This window comes from Sorex fumeus, unplaced genomic scaffold, assembly GCF_029834395.1.
Source record: "Sorex fumeus unplaced genomic scaffold, SorFum_2.1 ptg000006l, whole genome shotgun sequence".
Taxonomy (NCBI): domain Eukaryota; kingdom Metazoa; phylum Chordata; class Mammalia; order Eulipotyphla; family Soricidae; genus Sorex; species Sorex fumeus.
This window is the reverse complement of record NW_026606063.1, coordinates 826,110-846,472: the sequence shown is the minus strand read 5'-3', so window position 1 is coordinate 846,472 and position 20,363 is coordinate 826,110. Positions and strand designations below refer to the sequence as shown.

Below are 20,363 nucleotides of genomic sequence, written 5' to 3'. Positions count from 1 at the left end.
ATTTCGTCAGTAAAGAAGCGAACAGCACCAGGCTCAACACCTGAAAAATCTGCTGTCGGTACTCATCAATACACTGGCTCAGCTCTTCACACACTACCTGTCAGAATGCAAGGTTCCGTCCCAATGGAAAACCAGCAGGACTGTACTACTGTACAAGAAGGGAGACATCCACAACATTGGCAACTATCGCCCAATCTGCCTGTTGTCTGTCGTCTACAAGCTGTTCACTCCAGTCATCCTGAATAGGATTGGCAGAACACTAGATGAAGGGCAACCATGTGAGCAAGCCGGTTTCCGAAAAGGCTTCAGCACAATTGACCATATTCACACGATAACCAAGCTCACTGAGGTTTCTCGGGAGTTCAAGATGCCAGTCTGTCTAACGTTCATTGATTTAAAGAAGGCCTTTGATTCTGTTGAGACTGAAGTGATCACTGAAGCCCTAGTCAAACAGGGGGTTCAAACTCAATAGATCAGGATCTTCTGTGAGCTATATTGCGGATTCACTACCAGGATCTCACCATTCTACAGGGAGGTGATCATTGACGTCAAGAGAGGGGTTTGGCATGATGATACCATTTCACCGAAACTCTTCAGTGCCACCCTTGAGGATGTCATGCGATGACTAGAATGGGAGGAAATGGGAGTGAAGATAGACGGTTGGTAACTACACCACCTCCGCTTTGCTGATGACATCATTCTAATAACACCAAATATCAGCCAAATGGCACAAATGCTGGCCGACTTTGACCGTGGAAAGGTCGGACCACAGTTGAATCTCATGAAGACAATGTTTATGAGAAATGGTCTCGTTTCTGATGTTCCACTTGCTCTCAATGGGACGAACATCTCTGAATGCAACAGTTATTTGTACCTAGGTCGAGAAGTCAACATGACGAATGACCTGGCACCTGAGTTGCGCAGGAGGAAGAGAGTGGCTTGGAATGCCTTCAAGAGCACTGAAGAAATAGCTAAGAGGATGAAGAACCTCCGGCTCTGGGCACATCTCTTCGATTCCACTGTTCTTCCTGCATTAATATACGCCTCAGAGACCTGGGCCCTATGCAAACAGGATGAAAATGCTATTTGGGTCTCCCAAAGAGGAATCGAAAGGGCTATGCTTGGAGTATCATGCTTCACTCAAATGAGAGAAATAATCTGGATTTCAAACCTCCATCTACAATCAAGAATCAGGGACTCTGTTTCATTGGCCAAGGTGCCAAAAATCATATGAGCTGGACACATAATGAGATTTGGAGACGACCGTTGGACTAGAGCCATTACTGAATGGATTCCACAGGACCTCAAAAGATCACGTGACCGCCCACCTATGAGATGGTCAGACTTCTCTGTTAAGACCCTGAACGATCGATTTGAAGCTGTTCGTGTTCCTATAATGAGCAGACGGCACTAGGCTACACTAGCACACGACCGGGACGAATGGAAACGTTGCTAGTGCCCGCTTGAGCAGACTGATGAGTAACGGGATATCAAGTGATCAAGTGATCTTACGTTGATTTAATTATAAAAATAAATAATAGGGGTTGCTCCTTGAACAAAGATCTCAAGCTGCAGGCAATGAACTATTGTTCTAAGTCAAGGAAATAAGCCTGGGTCAGCTCCAGTGCACAGCTTATCCGTCCTCTCAACAAACCAAAGTGGCTTACATACCCTCCTGTCCCCATCTCTGCCTTGCTTGAACACAAACCAGACATGTAGCCCCTGGTCCAGCAGAAAACAGGGGTGCTGGTATTGTCAGGCAGAGGCTAGACTGCCCCTTGCTCTCCCCAACCAGGAGATGTCCCTAGGTGGAGAGCACATTTTTCAAGGTTTGAGCAAGAAATCCAGGAAAACCATGAGTGAGTGCCAGCAACACAGAATGAAGAGTGTTTCTTGGAGTCCGTGTTTCTTAGCTGTGCACTCTATTCACAGACTGAAGAAAGAGTAGTTCTGGTGCTGGGGGCTACCAACATAGTTCCTGAGGGCAAAGAAACGGAGCAATATCAGGCACCAGTTACACCAACAATCCTGAACGCAGGAGTCTAGCTGGTGGGAGCTTTAGCCAATCACCACTCACCAAATGCTCCCAAGCACATGGCTAACCAATTGCTCTCCCAGGAGGGTCTCAGTCCCTGGACACCTGCTCAGCCCCGCCCTGAGGCTCCTTCTACCCCCCACGTCCCCCTGAACAACACACACCCTTCCCCCCTTGCTCCATGGGGCCCAGGCCTACAGTCCACGGTCACGTGGGCCGCCCGCTGTGCTCCGTGGGTTCTGGGCCTACAGTCCCTGGTCACACGGGCCGCCGGCCATCTTCTGTGGGATCTGGGCCTACAGTCCCTGGTCACGCAGGCCGCCCACCTCAGTCTGTGAGTTCCGGGCCTACAGTCCACGGTCACGTGGGCCGCCGCTGTCCTCCGTGGGTTCCGGGCCTATGGTCCCTGGTCACGCGGGCCACCCGCCGCCCCGCGGAGCCCGGGCCTAGGACGCACCGCCCACGCGGCCTCCTCGGGACTTCGCGCGGGCTCGGCTCCAGGCCCCGACCTGTGTCCCGAGGTCACAGGCAGTGGCCGCGGGCAGGGTCCCCACGGAGACTGGAGCCGCGCACACTCCTGTGCCCACCGAGCGGAGCCACTTCCGTGTGGAGCTTGTCTCTCTTCAGCCCAGAGAACGGACAACCCCTGTCAGGCCGCAGCTGCCGCCCCGCGCGACTCTGCTCTCAGTCCGGACTTCCGGTCCCGACAGCCGACTTCCGGGGCGGGGCCAGCCTGGCGGCAGGAAGTGCCCCCGCGTGTGGGCGGGGCCCAGAGAGCCCATTGGCGGAGGGAAGCCGGCCCCGCCCCTCCGTCACAGAGGCCCCGCCCCGCCGCCCCAGCCGCGCAGCCCTCGGGCCCTCAGGATCGGCCGCAGGCTCCGAGGCGCTTCTCCTCGGGCACCGCAGCTGGTTCCGAGGGCCCGGTGGGCCGGGACCACCCAGGTCCCCGAAATGCCGGCGCTCGCCCACCGCCCCGGGAGCCGCGCTGCCCTCCGAGGCTGGCCCGGGACCCTCGCTGCGGCGCTGCTGCTCACGCTGCCCAGGCCCCACGGTAGAGCGGGCGCGGCCGAGGGCGGTCCCGGACCCGAGTGGCTGCGGGTCCGGCGACGCCACCGGGCGGGCTGGGCGGGGCAGGGGGAAGCGCCGGCCGCTCTCGGGCCTCTCGCGCTGGTCCCGGGCACAGGGGAGGCGCGGGACACGGAGGGATGCGCGGGCCACGGCCCCTTGCCCTGTGGGCGTGCCCGGGCCGCCCCCCGACCCCAGCACCGCCGCGCACCCCGGGGTCCAGCCAGCCCGCGGCCCAAGGAACCCTGCGGAGGGACAGGCCTGGCGGTGCCCCGAAGCCCGCGGAGACGGTCATCGGCCCTGAGCGCCACACACACTGTGGGTCCCAGGCTGGGCGCCTGATGCCAGAGGGCAGTGTCCAGGGACAGCGGAAGTGGGACTAGAATCGCCCTTGCCAGGTGGTAGATTTGACGGCACCCAGGTGGTTTGTCTACTCCTGGGGGGGAAGGGCGGTGTGGGCGGGAGCGCTCAGCGGGCAGGGGGCAGTGGTGTGAGCAGGGCGTGTGCAGGGCAGAGTGTGGGGTGAGCGCTCAGCGGGTAGGGGGCAGTGGTGTGAGCAGTGCGTGTGCAGGGTAGAGTGTGGGGTGAGCGGTCAGCGGGTAGGGGGCAGTGGTGTGAGCAGTGCGTGTGCAGGGCAGAGTGGAGTGAGCAGTCAGCGCATAGGGGGCAGTGGTGTGAGCAGTGCATGTGCAGGGTAGAGTGTGGGGTGAGCGGTCAGCGGGTAGGGGGCAGTGGTGTGAGCAGGGCGTGTGCAGGGCAGAGTGTGGGGTGAGGGTCAGCGGGTAGGGGGCAGTGGTGTGAGCAGTGCGTGTGCAGGGTGGAGTGAGCAGTCAGCGCATAGGGGGCAGTGGTGTGAGCAGTGCGTGTGCAGGGTAGAGTGTGGGGTGAGCGGTCAGCGGGTAGGGGGCAGTGGTGTGAGCAGTGCGTGTGCAGGGTAGAGTGTGGGGTGAGCGGTCAGCGGGTAGGGGGCAGTGGTGTGAGCAGTGCGTGTGCAGGGGACAGTGTGGAATGAGCAGTCAGCACTTAGGGGACAGTGGTGTAAGCAGTGCGTGTGCAGGGGCGAGTGTGGAGTGAGCAGTCGGGATACAGGAGAGTGGTGCGAGCAGTGAGTGTGCAGGGGAGAGTGGAGTTATTGGTTTGCGGATAGGGGAGAGTGGTGTGAGCAGTGCATGTGCAAGGGAGAGTGTGGAGTGAGCAGTCAGCAGGTAGGGGGCACTGGTGTGAGCAGTGATTGTGCAGTGGAGAGTGTGGAGTGAGCATCAGCAGATAGGGGAGAGTGGTGTGAGCAGTGCGTGTGCAGGGGAGAGTGGAGTGAGCAGTCAGTAGATAGGGGCAGTTGTGTGAGCTGTGCATGTGCAGGGGTTGTGGAGTGAGCGGTCAGCGGATAGGAGAGAGTGGTGTGAGCAATAAGTGTGCAGGGGAGAGTGGAGTGAAAAGTTAACGGATGGGGGCAGTGGTGTGAGCAGTGAGTGTGCAGGAGAGAGTTTGGAGTGAGTGGTCAGCGGATAGGGAGAGTGGTGTGAGCAGTACGTGTGCAGAGGAGAGTGGAGTGAGCAGTCAGCGAATGGGGGCAGTGGTGTGAGCATTGAGTGTGCAGGGGAGAGTGATGTGAGCAGTGAGAGAGGGGGGAGTAGGAGCCCAGCAGGGACTTCAGAGTAGCTAAGTGGAGCCAGTCTGCCCAGCTGCATTCGTCCAACTGCCCCTTCGGAGTGTCCTCTGGGCTGTGCACTGCACTCACCCAGCCCTGGTTCGTTCAGAATCGCCTGCGAGACTCATTGCCAACCCTGAGGGATCCAGCAAGTCTGGGACAGGAGTGGAGTAGTTGGCATGGATGGCACTTGATGTCTGCAACCTGTGAAATCCTTAGTAGCATGACAGTTGTGGGAGGCCCTCCCCCTGCATGCTAAGTACCTGCTAGCCTAGGGTGTCCGTGCTGGTTCTCAGGTTCCCGGGGAATGAAACTGCGGCTTGTTCCCCAGAAACCAAGGCTGGCAAATAGGGTGTTATCTCCCTCTCCACAGCAGGGGTACATACATGGAGCATTCTGGAAGATCCCTCTGTGCCTTTTCATTGATTCTCGTTGGTCCCAGCTCCTGTGAGTGGTGCAAGAGAAACGTTCGGTATTCACTGGAATCACTCTCATCTCTAGGTGCCTGCGATGCACCACCAAGATACCAGTCTATGAAGATCAAGGGGGACAGTAAATCTTCGTACAGTCCTGGGGAGAGAGTAGATTATGAGTGCCGCCCAGGGTACAGGCGCGTCTTTACGCTTCCCGCCCGTACTGTTTGTAATGACGATGGCACATGGACAGCACTCCAGGAGGCTTGTACCAGTAAGTAAACCAGGCTGCCTTTTTCTTTTCTTTATTTTCCCCCTTTGCTTTGAATTTGATTTGATATTTTATTGAATCACCATGCGGTACACAATTACAAGTTTGTTATGACTTAGTTTCAGTCATACAATGTTCCTGTCCCTTCTCCAGTGTACATTTCTCACCATCAGTGTCCCAATTTCCTTCCTGTTACCCTCTGCATGAGCCCTCCAGTTTCTCACACCTCATCCTGCCTCTATCCTCCTTCTCCTCCTTCTCCTTTCTTCCTCCTTCCTTCTTCCTTCTTCCTTCTTCCTTCTTCCTTCTTCCATCTTTCTGTCACTATTTCCTTCATTCTTGCATCATTATAACTTGGAAGTATAAGTACTGAGATGTTGCCACAAGTAGAAGGGTGGGATGAGGGCAGTTAGAATCAAGGTTATGACATGATACTTAGAAATTATCACTCTGGACAAGAACTGAGTTCTGAGAGTAGGTAGACGGATACACAGGTTTCCTTTTCAATCTGTGACCTATGACTCTCTCACATGGTGCTGGTGCTTGTCTATTACCATTTTTATCACGAGAGTATAGGTTTTATGTAGTGTATTTGTTCAGGTTTTGAAAAAATCTCTGGGAGTCTTTCTTGGCATGTAGATGCCTGGGTAAACGTGAACCTCACTTTTGCCCTTACAGTAATTAAGGAAAGTAATAATCCCTTAAGTATAAAGGCACAATGTGAGCTTTTGTTTTAAATTTAGATCTACTTGGAAATTTATATAAAATGGTGAATTTGATATTTTCCCTTAGAAAAGGCATGTCCACATCCACCAGTGCCCAGTAATGGGGAAATAACCAACATAAAAGGGGATTTCCTGTTTGGCTCAGAGGCTCACTATGCATGCTTTGTCGGGTAAGTCACACCATCAAAGAGAATAAGGTAAATATTACAAACTCCATTTTTGGGTTTTGTTTTTTCTTCTAACACACCCTTGAATTTGGTTTCTTTTCTTTCTGTGTGGCAGGTTGTATTTGTAGCCAAACAACATTGGGGATGTTAGGGAGACTGAAAAGATGAGGAATTAATACAAGTCAGTCTAAATAGAAAGAAATTGAAGTTGTATGTTGCTACATATAACAATAAGCTTATTACAAACATCCAAATCATGGTAACTTATCCTTGACCACTAACATTCTCATTCTATATTGTTCAGCTATCAGTTAACATTTACATTACTCTGTTGTGATAGCAGAAAATAGAATTACCTACCAAAGTTATTTAATTGAAGGGTGTTATCAGACCAGCATTGACCTGATTATCCTGGCCCTTGTGTTGATCATGATCTCTTACTTGCAAAATATTACTGAGTCAGCTATGAGAGTAAAGCTTCTCAAAGAACAAAAAGATGTAGGAGTATTTAAACTTTTGTTTTCAGTACAGCTTGCATATCTTGGCTATATTGCACTGTCTGTCCTTCGGTTGTCATCAGTTCGCTCGGGCGGGCACCAGTAATGTCACCATTGTGAGGCTTGTTGTTACTGTTTTTGGCATATTGAATATGCCATGGGGAGCTTGCCAGGCTCTGCCGTGTGGGCAGGTTACTCTCGATAGCTTGCTGGGCTCTCCGAGCGGGATGGAGGAATCGAACCTGGGTCGACCATGTGCAATGCAAACGCCCTACCCGCTTTGCTATACTGGCTACTTATAAAATTTGTGCTTTTTGAAGGGGAAACATAAAAACACTACAGAAATGGCACCCTTTTAAAAAATACTGATTTTGTAGCCTGCCACTTGGCTGAATTCTAACAGATGTGTGTGAGAGGTGTATGAGATCATCCTGGTTTTCTACTAAAAAGTCAATATGCCTAGTGATAGTTTTACTTCTTGCTTTTCAATTTGGATATCTTTAATTTCTTTATTGTCCCTTCTGACTCCTTAGTTTCTTAATTACTTGAAGTCGAATAGAAGTGGTAAGAGCGAGAACTCTTCGGGCTGGAGAGACAGTAGAGGAAGGAAGATGCATTTGCCTTGCATCTTGTATGCTTGATTGGTTGCTTTGTGAGCTAGCCCATCCACCATTGCTCAGGGTTGCTCCCTGCTCTCTGCTTGGGGGTAATTCTGGCTTGTTCTGGAGGCCATGCAGTAGTGTCCCCGTTGTTGTATCACTCTAGATCCTCACCTACCAACTTCTTTAATTCTGTCATCTTTTATTCTGTTTTTCTCACTCTTTCTTGTGTTTTCTTGACTGTCTATAACACTGCTTCTTTGAGGTCAATGAACATCCTCACTACTAAGGCCTTTCAAAATGCCTTATCAGAGAAACTAGCTAGGCTCTTAGTGCTGGTTGGGTATCAGGGCTACTATTTGTTCACGAAGTGTGGTGGCATTCTGCACTGTTTCCCTGTTGTGCCTGTTGCAGTCTGTGATGAAGTCTTTCTGCTTCTCTATTCATGCCCTGCCATCTAAGTAAAGTGCTCTGGAGTACAGGTTGGTTGGTGCCCTCTTTGTTCTTGGACAGTGGTCTCCAATCCAATTCGTTGATAGTAATTTTATTTACTACTATCATTGTCATATATATATCATTGTCTCCCAGAAAAGAACAAGGCAGAGTCTCCTGCCCCCACGCCTGGCAGTCTTCACTGGGGCCCCTTTTGGCGGAGGGCGGGTTGAGTTTCCCTCTCCACCCCGAGCAGAGCCCCGACAGCTGAAGACCTCTGGGACCCAGTCAAAGTCATGCTGAGACCACTCTCCACACGCTTGGACAAGGAATCTGCAGAGGAACCCAGGTGTGCGGGACGTGGGGCTGAGATCTCCGAGCCTGCTTGGTTCGGGTCTGGGCCTCCTCCACCCAGCTCCCCCACCTTCCAGTAGCTAGACAGTTACACCCACCAACTGCCGTGTAACCCATCACCAGTCATCCAGAGACTCTAAAACCAAGCTCCCGGAAGCAACCTCGTATTCTCCAGTTCTCACTCTCAGACAACCCAGAAGGCTACTGAGAGTATCATACCCACCTATATGCCTGGCTAGAAACACCTGTAAAGGTGATTAGAGGCTGCCCCCAAAGCCTCCATCAGTCTCAGTGAGCCCGGCAAGCTACCGAGAGTATCCCACCCGCACGGCAGAGCCTGACAAGCTACCCGTGGCATACTCGATATGTCAAAAACAGTAACAATGAATGGTCCTCATTCCCCTGACCCTGAAGGAGCCCCCAAAATGTCATTGGGCTACACATGCACGTTACAGGGACGAATGGAGATGTTACTGGGTCCGCTTGAGCGAATTGAAGAACAACGTGGTGCTAGTGATAGTGATAGTGATCATTGTCATTGATCACTTGATCACTTGACATCCCGTTATTCATCAATTTGCTCGAACGGGCACCAGTAATGTCTCCATTTGTCCCTGTCGCGTGCTAGTGTAGCCCAGTGGCATCTGCTTGTTCTAGGAACACAAACAGCCTCAAACCGATTGTTCAGGTTCTTGACAAGGAAGTCTGACCATCTCATAGGTTGGCGGCCACGCGATCTTTTGACGTCCCATGGAATTCAGTCGGTAATGACTCTAGTCCACCGGACATCTCTAAATCTCATTATGTGTCCAGCCCATCAGATTTTCGACGCCTTGGCAAATGAGACAGCATCCCTGATTCTTGAACGTTGACTGAGGTCAGAACTCCGGATTCTTTCACTCATTTGAGTGAAGCATGATACTCCAAGCATAGTTCTTTCAATTCCTCTTTGGGAGACCCAAATAGCGTTCTCATCCGGTATGTCAATGCAGGAAGAACAGTGGAGTCGAAGAGACGTGCCTGGACCGGAGGTTCTTTGTCCTCTTAGCAATTTCTTTGATGCTCTTGAAGGCGTTCCAAGCGGCTCTCTTCCTCCTGCACAACTCAGGTGCCAGGTCATTCGCCATGTTGACTTCTTGACCTAGGTACACATAACTGTTGCATTTGGAGATGTTTGTCCCGTTGAGAGTGAATGGATGTCAGGAACGAGACCGTTTCTCATAAACATTGTCTTTGTGAGATTTAGCTGTAGTCCGACCTTTCCACACTCATGGTCAAAGTCAGCCAGCATTTGTACCGCTTGGCTGATGTTTGGTGTTATTAGAACGATGTCATCAGCGAAGCGGAGGTGGTGTAGTTGCTGACTGTCTATCTTCACTCCCATTCCTTCCCATTCTAGTTGTCGCATGACATTCTGGAGGGTGGCACTGAAGAGTTTTGGTGAAATGGTATCACCCTGCCGAACCCCTCTCCTGACATCGATGATCACTTCTTTGTAGAATGGTGAGATCCTGGTGGTGAATCCATAATACAGCTCATGGAGTATCCTGATGTATTGAGTTTGAACACCCTGCTTGGCTAGGACTTCGATGACCACTTCAGTCTCAACAGAATCAAAGGCCTTCTTTAAATCGATGAACGTTAGACAGAGCAGCATCTTGAACTCCCGAGAGACCTCAATGAGTTTGGTTATCATGTGTATATGGCCGATTGTGCTGAATCCTTTTTGGAAACTGGCTTGCTTGCATGGTTGTCCTTCATCTAGAGTTATGCCAATCCTATTCAGGATAACTCGAGTGAATAGCTTGTAGACAACAGACAACAGGCAGATCTGGAGATAGTTGCCAATGTCGTGGATGTCTCCCTTGTACAGTAGTACAGTCCTGCTGGTTTTCCAATGGGATGGAACCTTGCATTCAGACAGGTAGTGTGTGAAAAGTCATGCCAGTGTATTGGTGAGTACTGACGGCAGGTTCTTCAGGTGTTCGGGTCTGACCTTATCTGGGCCGGGTGCTATTCGCATCATTGTCATTATGATTGTTTAATATCATTGACCCTTTGCCTACTCAGATTGTACTTAAGGTTATTATGATTCTTGCTGTTATGCTGCCTTTGTCAGATTTTCTAAGAATGGTGCTTGGAGCTAGGGGTGACCGACCATTGGCATGGATGGAGATAGCCAAGCTATTCCTGTGTTAGTTCAGATGAGAGCCCAAGGTGTATTCCATGTGGGACTGCAATAAAGGTATTTTCCATGACAGAAGTAGCAGCAGTTCTGTCAAGAGTTCACCTTTTCACAAACCTCTTACGTGGAGTCAAGTGACTCCATAGTGAGACAGAGGCAGGGAATACTTAGGTGCTCACTGTTCCCATCCGGGTGGCTCCAGGTCTCAATTTCACAGATCTCGTAGTTTGGCCAGGTTCTTGCTGAGTCCAAGGTGGGGAATTTTGAATTTTGTGGGATTTTTTTTAGTGTTGTAGGCTATGTTCATGGTAAGCATTATATTGGTTTATCTTACTCATTATTTTAGTCTGCTCTGATCAGGTCTCAGCTTTGTCCTGGGCCATGTGTCATTGCTATCATTTTTCTCCTTCGTGCAATTGGTCTTAGAAGTCATAATTTTACTTTCTTCTTTTTTTCCCTAAATATTGGTGGGCTCCCATTGCTCAGAGGGCACAGCAGCACTCCCCGAAATAGTTCACTGGTCGAGATGGTTCAGTGCTACAGACCTACTGTGCTCTGGGACCTCCAGAACTATACCTAGAGGTGCTTGGGAACTTGTGGTAATGGGGATCCAATTTGAGTTCTAGTTCATGCCAGGTAAGTATCTCTGAGCCTTGAGGTATGTCCCTAGCCCCCTGCCACTGTATGGAGGTGGTAGCAGGTTCCTGGTTGGCTCCAGAATCACTCCTCACCTGAACATAAGAAGATGCGTGAGCCTCAGGAGATGTCAACTAAAAGCAGGTGCTGGCAGTTGCTGGTATTTTTTAGATATCCAATGCGCAGGCTGGCACATCCTTCCTACGTGCCTGAGTGAGCCTACATGTAGGCTTTTTGAGGATTTCTGGAAGTTTAACAAGTAGACTTGTTGAATATGTGGTACCCTTTTGATAAATACATCATATATGAACAGTTGTCAGAGCAACTGTGGGCAAGAACATATTTATGACTGTGGCAGTGGGGTCTGTCCAGCAGAAGCAGGGAACTCTGACTAAACCATCAGAGAAGATTCCAGAGCAGTAACCTGGGCGATTCCTAGAAAGATGTTCCAACCTAAAGGACTGCCAAGAGCTAGAGCTTCCCCACCCCGGCCTGGAGCTTAGTCCTCTCACTATCTGGTGCAGGAAGCTGAGCCCTAAATTGTCAGGGGACTTTCCCAGGTGTAGCAAGTACAGACAGCCCATCCCAGGGCCTGGTCTCTCCATAGCCGCAGTCTTGCTGAGAGGAGGGTGTGAGGGAAGGGGTCTCCCAGTGAGTGTGAGGTGACTGTGGAGGCAGCTGTGGCCATGTGCACCGATGGATATAGCCCTTGTTGCAGGATCATGAGTTCTCACTTACACCAGCTACTTACTGCATTAATTGTACTTCCCTTTTCTCTGTTCTCATGTATCTAAGACTAATCCTTAAACTACTGTTGAAGGAAAACATAAAATGTTACTTCTCAGTTTTCTGTATAGAAATAATAGTAATTTTTTCTTTCCTTACTTAGTTTCCACTTAATTGGATCAAAAGTTCTTTACTGTGAATTAGTTGGCAACACTGTGGACTGGAGCAATCAGCCTCCACTATGTCAAAGTAAGTTTGGTCTCTGTTTAGATATTATAAAAAAAGAGAAAATTGCAAAAATAAGGTCACTTGATCACTTGACATCTGTTACTCATCGATTTGCTCAAGCGGGCACCAGTAACGTCTCCATTTGTCCCTGTCATGTGTTAGTGTAGCCCAGTGACTTCTGCTCACTCCAGGAACACGAAGAACCTCAAACCATTCCTTTATGGTCTTGACGAAGAAGTCTGACCATCTCTTAGGTGGGCAGCCACGTGATCTTTTGACGTTCTCTGGGATTCAGTCTGCTCTAGTCCAGAGATCTCCAAATCTCATTACATGTCCAGCCCATCTGATTTTGCCTTGGCAAACGAGACAGCATCCCTGATTTTCAATAGTCGACAGAGGTCAGAACTCCGGATTCCTTCTCTCACGTGAGTGAAGCATGATACTCCAAGCTGGGCTCTTTCAATTCCTCTTTGGGAGACCCGAATAGCGTTTTCATCCTGTTTTTCTAGGGCCCAGGTCTCTGAGGTGTATGTTAATGTAGGAAGAATGGTGGAGTCGAAGAGATGTGCCCAGAGCTGGAGATTCTTTATCCTCTTAACAACTTCTTCGATGCTCTTGAAGGCATTCCACGTTGCTCTCTTCCTCCTGCGCAGATCAGGTGCCAGGTGGTTCATCATGTTGAGTTCTCGACCTAGGTACACATAACTGCTGCATACAGAGATGTTCATTACATTGAGAGCGAATGGAACATCAGGAACAAGACCGTTTCTCATGAACATTGTCTTGGTGAGATTCAGCTGCAGTCCGACCTTTCCACACTCACAGTAGAATTTGGCCAGCATTTGTGCCGCTTGGCTGATGTTTGGTGTTATTAAAACAATGTCATCAGCAAAGCGGAGGTGTTGTAGTTGATGACCTTTTATCTTCACTCCCATTCCTTCCCATTCCTGTCATCGCACGACGTTCTCGAGGGTGGCACTGAAGAGTTTCGGTGAAAAGTTATCACCCTGTGGAACCCCTCTCGACATCGATGATCACTTCCTTATAGAATGGTGAGATCCTGGTAGTGAATTTATAATACTACCTCCACTACCTCCACTGCCCAGCTGCCACCATGCTCCAGGCTGCTTTCTGGAACATCATAAGACACTTAATACCCATATTCCATGATTACTGCACCATATGTGATGGAGTTCAAATATAGTGTGAACCATGGGAACACCTATAATGGCGATTGGAGGCTGCCCTAAAAGCCTCCATCCCTCTCGGAGAGCCTGGCAAGCTACCAAGAATATCCCGCCAAAACGGCAGAACCTGGCAAGCTACCCGTGGCATATTCAATATGCCAAAAACAGTAAAAACAATGGGCCTTATTCCCCTGACCCTGAAAGAGCCCCCAATACAGCAGCAGAAAGAAGATAATTAAAATTACAATGCTAATAACATATGTAATATTATCAGCATTCACTATTGAAATGAGTTTATTCAACGAGGAGTTGGCTTTTTTTTCCCTCTGTGACAATTGCAGAGTGAATATTTTAGGTGTAGGTCACATGGGCTGAAGTGATAGCACAGCAGGTAGGATGTTTGCCTTGCACGTGGCAGACCTGGGTTTGATTCCTCCATCCCTCTCGGAGATCCCAACAAGCTAACGAGAGTATCCCCCCCCCCCCCCCGCACAGAAGAGCCTGGCAGGCTCCCCCATGGCATATTGGATATGTCAAAAACAGTAACAACAAGTCTCACAATAGAGACATTACAGATGCCCGCTCAAGCAAATGGATGAACAATGGGAGGACAGTGGACAGGGCTACAGTGCTGCTTAGTTTTTGCTTAATTGTATCTAAAGTTCTTTACTGTGAATTAGTTGGCAACACTGTGGACTGGAGCATGAGCCTCCACTATGTGGAAGTAAGTTTGGTCTCTGTTTAGATATTAGAGCAGTAATCAGTACTTTGTTATTTCAATACCCCTTTAGACTTAGGAATGTTATACCATAGACGATGACCTTTTCTTTAGTAGGTTACTTGATGTATTCTGAGCCACTTTCTAGTGTGTCAGAAAGGCAAGTGTGATTTAGGATCACCATTTTGGCCCCCAGTTCAGAATTTCCCCACCTGAGAACTGGACAAGTAGAGGGAGGGCTGCTAGCTTTCTGGACTTAGCTCCGCCAATCCCTGGTCCCAGAAAACTGAGGAATCCCAGAGCAACACCAGGGTCCCTGTTTTTTACTATCACTATTTTGCCCCCAGATCAGGTCACCTCCCTGCCCATGAAGCATGCAGCCATACAGTGGCCCCACATTTCTTCTCCTTTCCAAAACTCGCCGTGAACAAACAAAAACATTCTAACTTTAGCCACCTACCCACACAAAAACACGCAAAAAACAACTCTGGACTGCAGAAGTCACATTGTGAATGCAACACAGCACCTCACCGCTTTAGTGAGTGAAGGTGGTAGCCCAGAGGACTCAACCAGTAATAATGACCTACATAAACTGATAAGGAATTTAGAGAGGAAATTTTGAGAATTTTTTTGAAGATCAAAGAAACTGGCGTGGACTAACAAACACAAGAGCATATGAAATGGAAATAAGGAAAAAACTAATGACTGCTGACAACAGAATCAGTGAGCTCAAAGGTGAAATGCAGAAAATCTCCAGACAAAAACAGAAGATGGGGAAAAACCTCAAAATAATTGATAACTGACAAGAGAACTTTGGCATCAATTAAAGAGAAACAACATAAGAATCACTGGGTCCCCAGAGGACCGGGAAGGCCACCCTGATGATGAACCAACAGTCAAAGACATCATTACTGAGACGTTTCAAGAGCGGAAGAGTGCACGCACTCAGATTCAGGAGACCTGAAAAGGACCATCTTAAAGAAATGCAAGTAAAAGTACACTAAGGCACATTCTAATCATAATGATAAAAACATAGATAGAATACCAAAAGCAGCAATATTAAAGAAACAATATAGAAAGGAGCAGCCTTAAGATTTACAGCAGATTTATCAAATAAAACCCTCCAAACCCAAAGACAGTGGTGGGATAGAGTGAAAAAAATGAAATGAATGCCTCACCAAGAATACTTTACCCAGCCAAACTGTCATTCATATTTGAAGGAACAATAAACAACTTTGCAGATGAACCACACAGGAACTTCATAGATGCAAAACCATCTTTACAAGAAGAACTAAAGGAATACTTAAAGGAGTACATTAAAACAGGTCCAACAAGCACACCAAACTCCTGAAGAAAGATGGCACAAAACCCATGACAAGAATGTTTCTCAATATCAAAGTTCTAAGTGCACCAAATAAGAGACACTGAGTGGCAGAGTAGATTAGAAAATTAAACCCATATGCAGGCCATCAACAAAATCCACAATATCAGTGAAAGAAAAATGAAAACCACATTATCTATAAATAGAAGCTCTCTAGAGAAAGCATTTGACAAGATCCAGTACCCATTCATCCATGATTTTTAAAAAACTGAATGAAATGGGAATTGAAGAAACTTTCCTCAATATAGGCAAAAACCTTTACAAAAACCCATAGAAAACGTTATACTCATTGAGGGAAACCTAAAAGACTTCCCCCTAAGATCAGGCACAAGACACGGTTGCCCATTCTTTACACTTCTATTCAATATAGTACTGGAAGTACTTGCCATAGTAATTAGGCGAGAAAATGATACCAGATGCATCTTGATAGGAAAGAAGTGAAGCTCTTACTTTTTGCAGATGATATGATACTATATTTAGAAATTCCTAAAGACTCTACCAAAAAGCTTCAAGAAACAATAATAGATTTATATAGTAAAGTGGCTGTCTGCAAAATTAATGTGTAAAATTCCAGACCTCTCTTATACACAGATAATGAAGGTAGAAAGATATATTATTAAAGTCCTACTCACAACTATGTACCAGAAAATCTTGGAATCTGCTTAACTAAAGAGGTAAAAGACCTATACAAAAAAATTTTTTAAAAAATATGAATTGCTTGTTTAAGAATAGAAGAGGACATGAAAAAATGTCATGCTCATAGATTGGGAGGATTAGTATCATCAAAATGGCAATACTTTCCCAAATCATTGTACTGATTCAACGCAATCACTATAAGCATACGATCCCATGTTATTTTTCAAAGAAATAGATCAAACATGTGGAAATTCATGTGAAAAATGAACCACCCAGAATAGCTAAAGCGATCCTTGGGGAAAAGAAGACAGGAGACATCACTTTTCCCAAATTCAAACTGTGTTATGAAGCAGTAATTCAAACAACATGGTATTAGACAGACTGTCAGATCAAAGAAATAGACTTGAATATCCTGAGACATGCCCTCAGGTATATTATCAGTTTATATTCAATAAAGAAACAAAAAATACTAAGTAGTGCAAGGAAACCTCATAAACAGGCCCGTGGCATTAGAAAAAAGGAACTCAGACCGCTTCCCACTGCCATATACAAAAGTTAAATCAAAATGGAGTAAAGATCTTGATATAAGACCTGAATTCATAAAGTACATAGAGGAAAATGTAGGCAGAACTCTCCATCACATTGAAGCTAAAAGCATCTTCAAGGATGGAACACCACTGACCAAGCAAGTGGAAGCAAAGATAAACAAAATGGACAACATTAACTAAGAAGCTTCTATATCTCAAAGGAAATGATGACCAGGATACAAAGATGTCTCACAGAATGGGGAAAATTATTTACCCAACACTCAACGGATAAGGGATTATTATCCAGGATATATAAGGCACTTGTAGAACTTTAATAGATAATTCTTCAATTAAGAACTGCAAATGACCAAAAGACAAAAAAAAAAAAAACAACTAATCATCAGGGAGATGCAAAAGAACTATAACATATCACCAAACACCACAGAGACTGGCAAACATTCAAAAGAACAAGAACAACCTGTGCTGTTGCAGATTTGGGGAGAAAGGGACTCTCATTCATTGCTAGTTGGAATGCCCACTGGCCCAGTCATTTTTTGGGAAAACAATATGGACGATTGAATTTTCATATAACCCAGCAATGCCACTCCTGGGAATATACCCTAAGAGGTCCAAAAACAATGCAGAAAGCTTCCCTCTTCCCCTGTGTTTGTTTCAACACCCTTCACAATGGCCAGAACTTGGAAAAAACACAAGTGCCCAAGGTCAGATGACAGGATAAAGAAACTATGATATATCTACACAATGGATTATCATGCAGCCACTAAGAAAAAGGAAATCATAAAATTTGATTCTACATAGAAGGACAAAGAGAGTATTATGCTACATTAAATGAGTCATAGGGATTGGGACAGATATAGAATGATTGTATTCACAGGATATTAAAATAAAACTGTATGGGTAGATAAGAATAGTACCCAAAGACAGTAGAAATGAGAGCTAGGAGTACTGGCCCGTGGTAGGAAGCTTGCCAGAAAGGGCGGTGGCAGGGAGAGGAGAGGACCACTATGATAATGGTAGTTGGAAATGATCACTCTGCACAAGAACTGAGTTCTTAAAGGAGGTAAAGTGATATCCATGATACCCTTTTAGTAACAGTGTTGCAAACCACAGTGCCTATAAAAGAAAAAGGGTAAAAGGAAGATAGAGAAGAAAAGAGGCAGAACTAGGAGGGGGGTCCAGGAAGGAGGGAAATTGGGGATATTGGTGGCAGGAAATCTACACTGATGAAGGGATGGGTGTTAGAACTTTGCGTGAGAGAAAACTCAATAATGAACAACTTTGTAACTGTGAATCATGGTGTTTCAATAAAAAAAGAAAAAATGCAAAGACCTCGCCCACACACCAAAATAAATAAATAAATAAGACAGGCCAGTGCTAACCATAATATTAACAAAGCTGAAAGCATGAGATCCAAACTGCAATGACCAAACCTAAAAGGTACCTGTCAAGGAGACAGGTCGGAAGGGAAAGAGACGCTTTGGTAGAGGGAAGCTGACACGGTGATGAGACGGGTGTTGGAAAATCGTATGCCTAAAACTCAACTGCAAGTCACGTAGTAAATTATGACGCCCAAGTTTTTTAACAAAAGACAGCCACGTGCTGTTTTACCATTTCTTTCCCGACGGGAAAGGCCTCGTGCAGTCTTCATGCAGGGCAGGAGGCCCCTCGCTCCGCTGTGCCTCCAAGTCCTTTGTTCCGGGAACTTTTTTTATACAGGAACATAGGAGCTTTGACCTAACTTAGCTGGATTTGGGGACAGATTGGCGACTTTGAGGAAGAACAAGATGCCAGCGGATAAACGTGGTTTTGCGTGTTTCCTCTAAAATGTCACTTGTAAGAGTCTTAAGGTTTTTTTTTTGAAGCTAAACGGTAACAAAGGTTTATTAGATGTAAATAGTGAGTTTTGCTTTTCGATTCCTTCCAGATAAACTTAAACTTTATCTACTGTTTCTACAGTGTAGTCTCCCTCATTTCTGAGACAAAAGAAGACATTTGGAGTCACTGTGTGTAACATTACATAGTTTGCTATCTCTGGAAAATTTAACTATACTTCTAAGGGTGGTAGTAACAAGAAAGAGTAAAAATATAAAAGGAAAGTAACAAGAGATTTGGAGAAAACCGCCAGACTAGAGCCATTACCGACTGGATTCTGCAGGACGTCAGAAGACCGCATGGCCTCCCACCTACGAGATGGTCAGACTTCGTCATCAAGACCCTGAACAATCGGTTTGAGGCTCTTTGTGTTCCTAGAATGAACAGACGCCATTGGGCTACACTAGCACGCAACAGGGACAAATGAGACATTACTGGCGCCTGTTTGAGCAAATCGATAATTAATGGGAAGTCAAGTGATCAAGTGAACAAGACATCCAGCTACTTTGTGAATAATCAATTTAGTATACAGATATATTGATAAACTATCAAATTTCTAAACTCCATTTAACTGATTTTTTACTCACAAACATTTTTCTCTTTCTAAATTGTCATCACCTCTTATAGAGACAAACCTAGCCTGACCTTGCAGACAAACATACCTCCCAATGTAGATATTTTATATTTGCTTAAATAGATGCCTTTTCCACGATGTTCACTTCTACATCAATCACTTGAATTTAGGAATCACATTTTCTTATAGTGTCGCTCTTCTGAAGGGGTATTGGATTCAAAATTAGCTCAGAGCTATTAAGCACTAGTGTATTGGTCCAGCTCAGGGAACCCTAATGCTGCAGTGATCTTTTTACTTTAGCTCTTGCTACTTATGTCCTTTTCCCCACTTTCTAAGAGGTATTGTGTAGACCACCTGAGAAAATACCGAACGGGAAGTACTCCAACAGTCACAAGGAAGTTTTTGAATATGGTGAAGTTGTGACTTACACTTGCAACCCTTCAACCGGGCCAGATGAATACTCCCTTATTGGGACGAAAAAGCGTGTTTGTTCTGCTGATGGAGATTGGACCGGCACTCCTCCTCGGTGTGAAGGTAATAGTACTTCCGTTATTTCCTCCTTCAGTTTTGACTTCTATGGAGACACTATACGTAAACAAATATGTAAAAAAGTAAACAATCCCCCCCCATAAAACAAGAATTTAAAATCTATTTTTACCTATGACACAGTTATCTATAGAAAATTATAGATTCATTATAGATTCAAGTCCTTGCAAAATACACATTTAACATACAGAAATGGTCTCTTGCCTAGAATTAAACCACAGAAAATTGATATTTTTAACACTGACTGGGTGAAGTACTTAATAAAACCTTTTAAATGATTATCACTTGTTAAATATTAAAGAATTTGGTTAAAGTACAATTCAAACAATATAAATCAAATACCCAATATAAATCTGATACCCAAGAAAGACTTGTAACGTAAAACCTGCTAATACTGATAAAGGATACTAAAGAAAACCTTGAATGGAGATTCCAATGGATGTGGATTGAAAAATTCTGTAAGATAGAAATGTCACTTCTAGCTTCATCAACAAATTAAACACAACAAAATTAAAGTCCTAATTATAAATTGATACACTTATACAAAGAATGAGAATATTGTGATAGTACAGCAGGTAGGATTCTTGCCTTGCACATGGAAACCCGGTATTATGCATGGCACCCTGTATATATTGCCCCATCCGCCAGGAGTAACCCAAATGCAGAGACAGGATAAACACTGAGCACTGCCCAGTGAAGTTACCCTGACCCTTCCCGTATAACTCAGCAGTCCAAAAAAGTGAAAACATATTTACCCAAAATGCATGGGTGCTCCTAGCAAGTAGTTCTCATAGGCCCCCATCTCTATGCCAGTAAATCATTCACGGTCTTGCTGAGGGTGGGCAGACAACTTGTGTGAATCCCTGCAGTGGAAGAACGCACCTCCTGGTCCGTGCCAAAGGGATTGGACCTCGGGTCCA

General features: G+C 46.3%; 1 long non-coding RNA gene across 1 annotated transcript; it reads left to right on the top strand.

Annotated features, from left to right (window-relative positions):
* Positions 1-5,379: 5,379 nt before the first annotated feature.
* Positions 5,380-19,407, top strand: LOC130033379 (uncharacterized). Its single transcript, XR_008793964.1, has 4 exons — positions 5,380-5,435; positions 6,225-6,327; positions 11,917-12,002; positions 19,234-19,407. It is a non-coding gene; the product is annotated as an uncharacterized LOC130033379 (long non-coding RNA).
* The last annotated feature ends 956 nt before the right edge of the window (positions 19,408-20,363 follow it).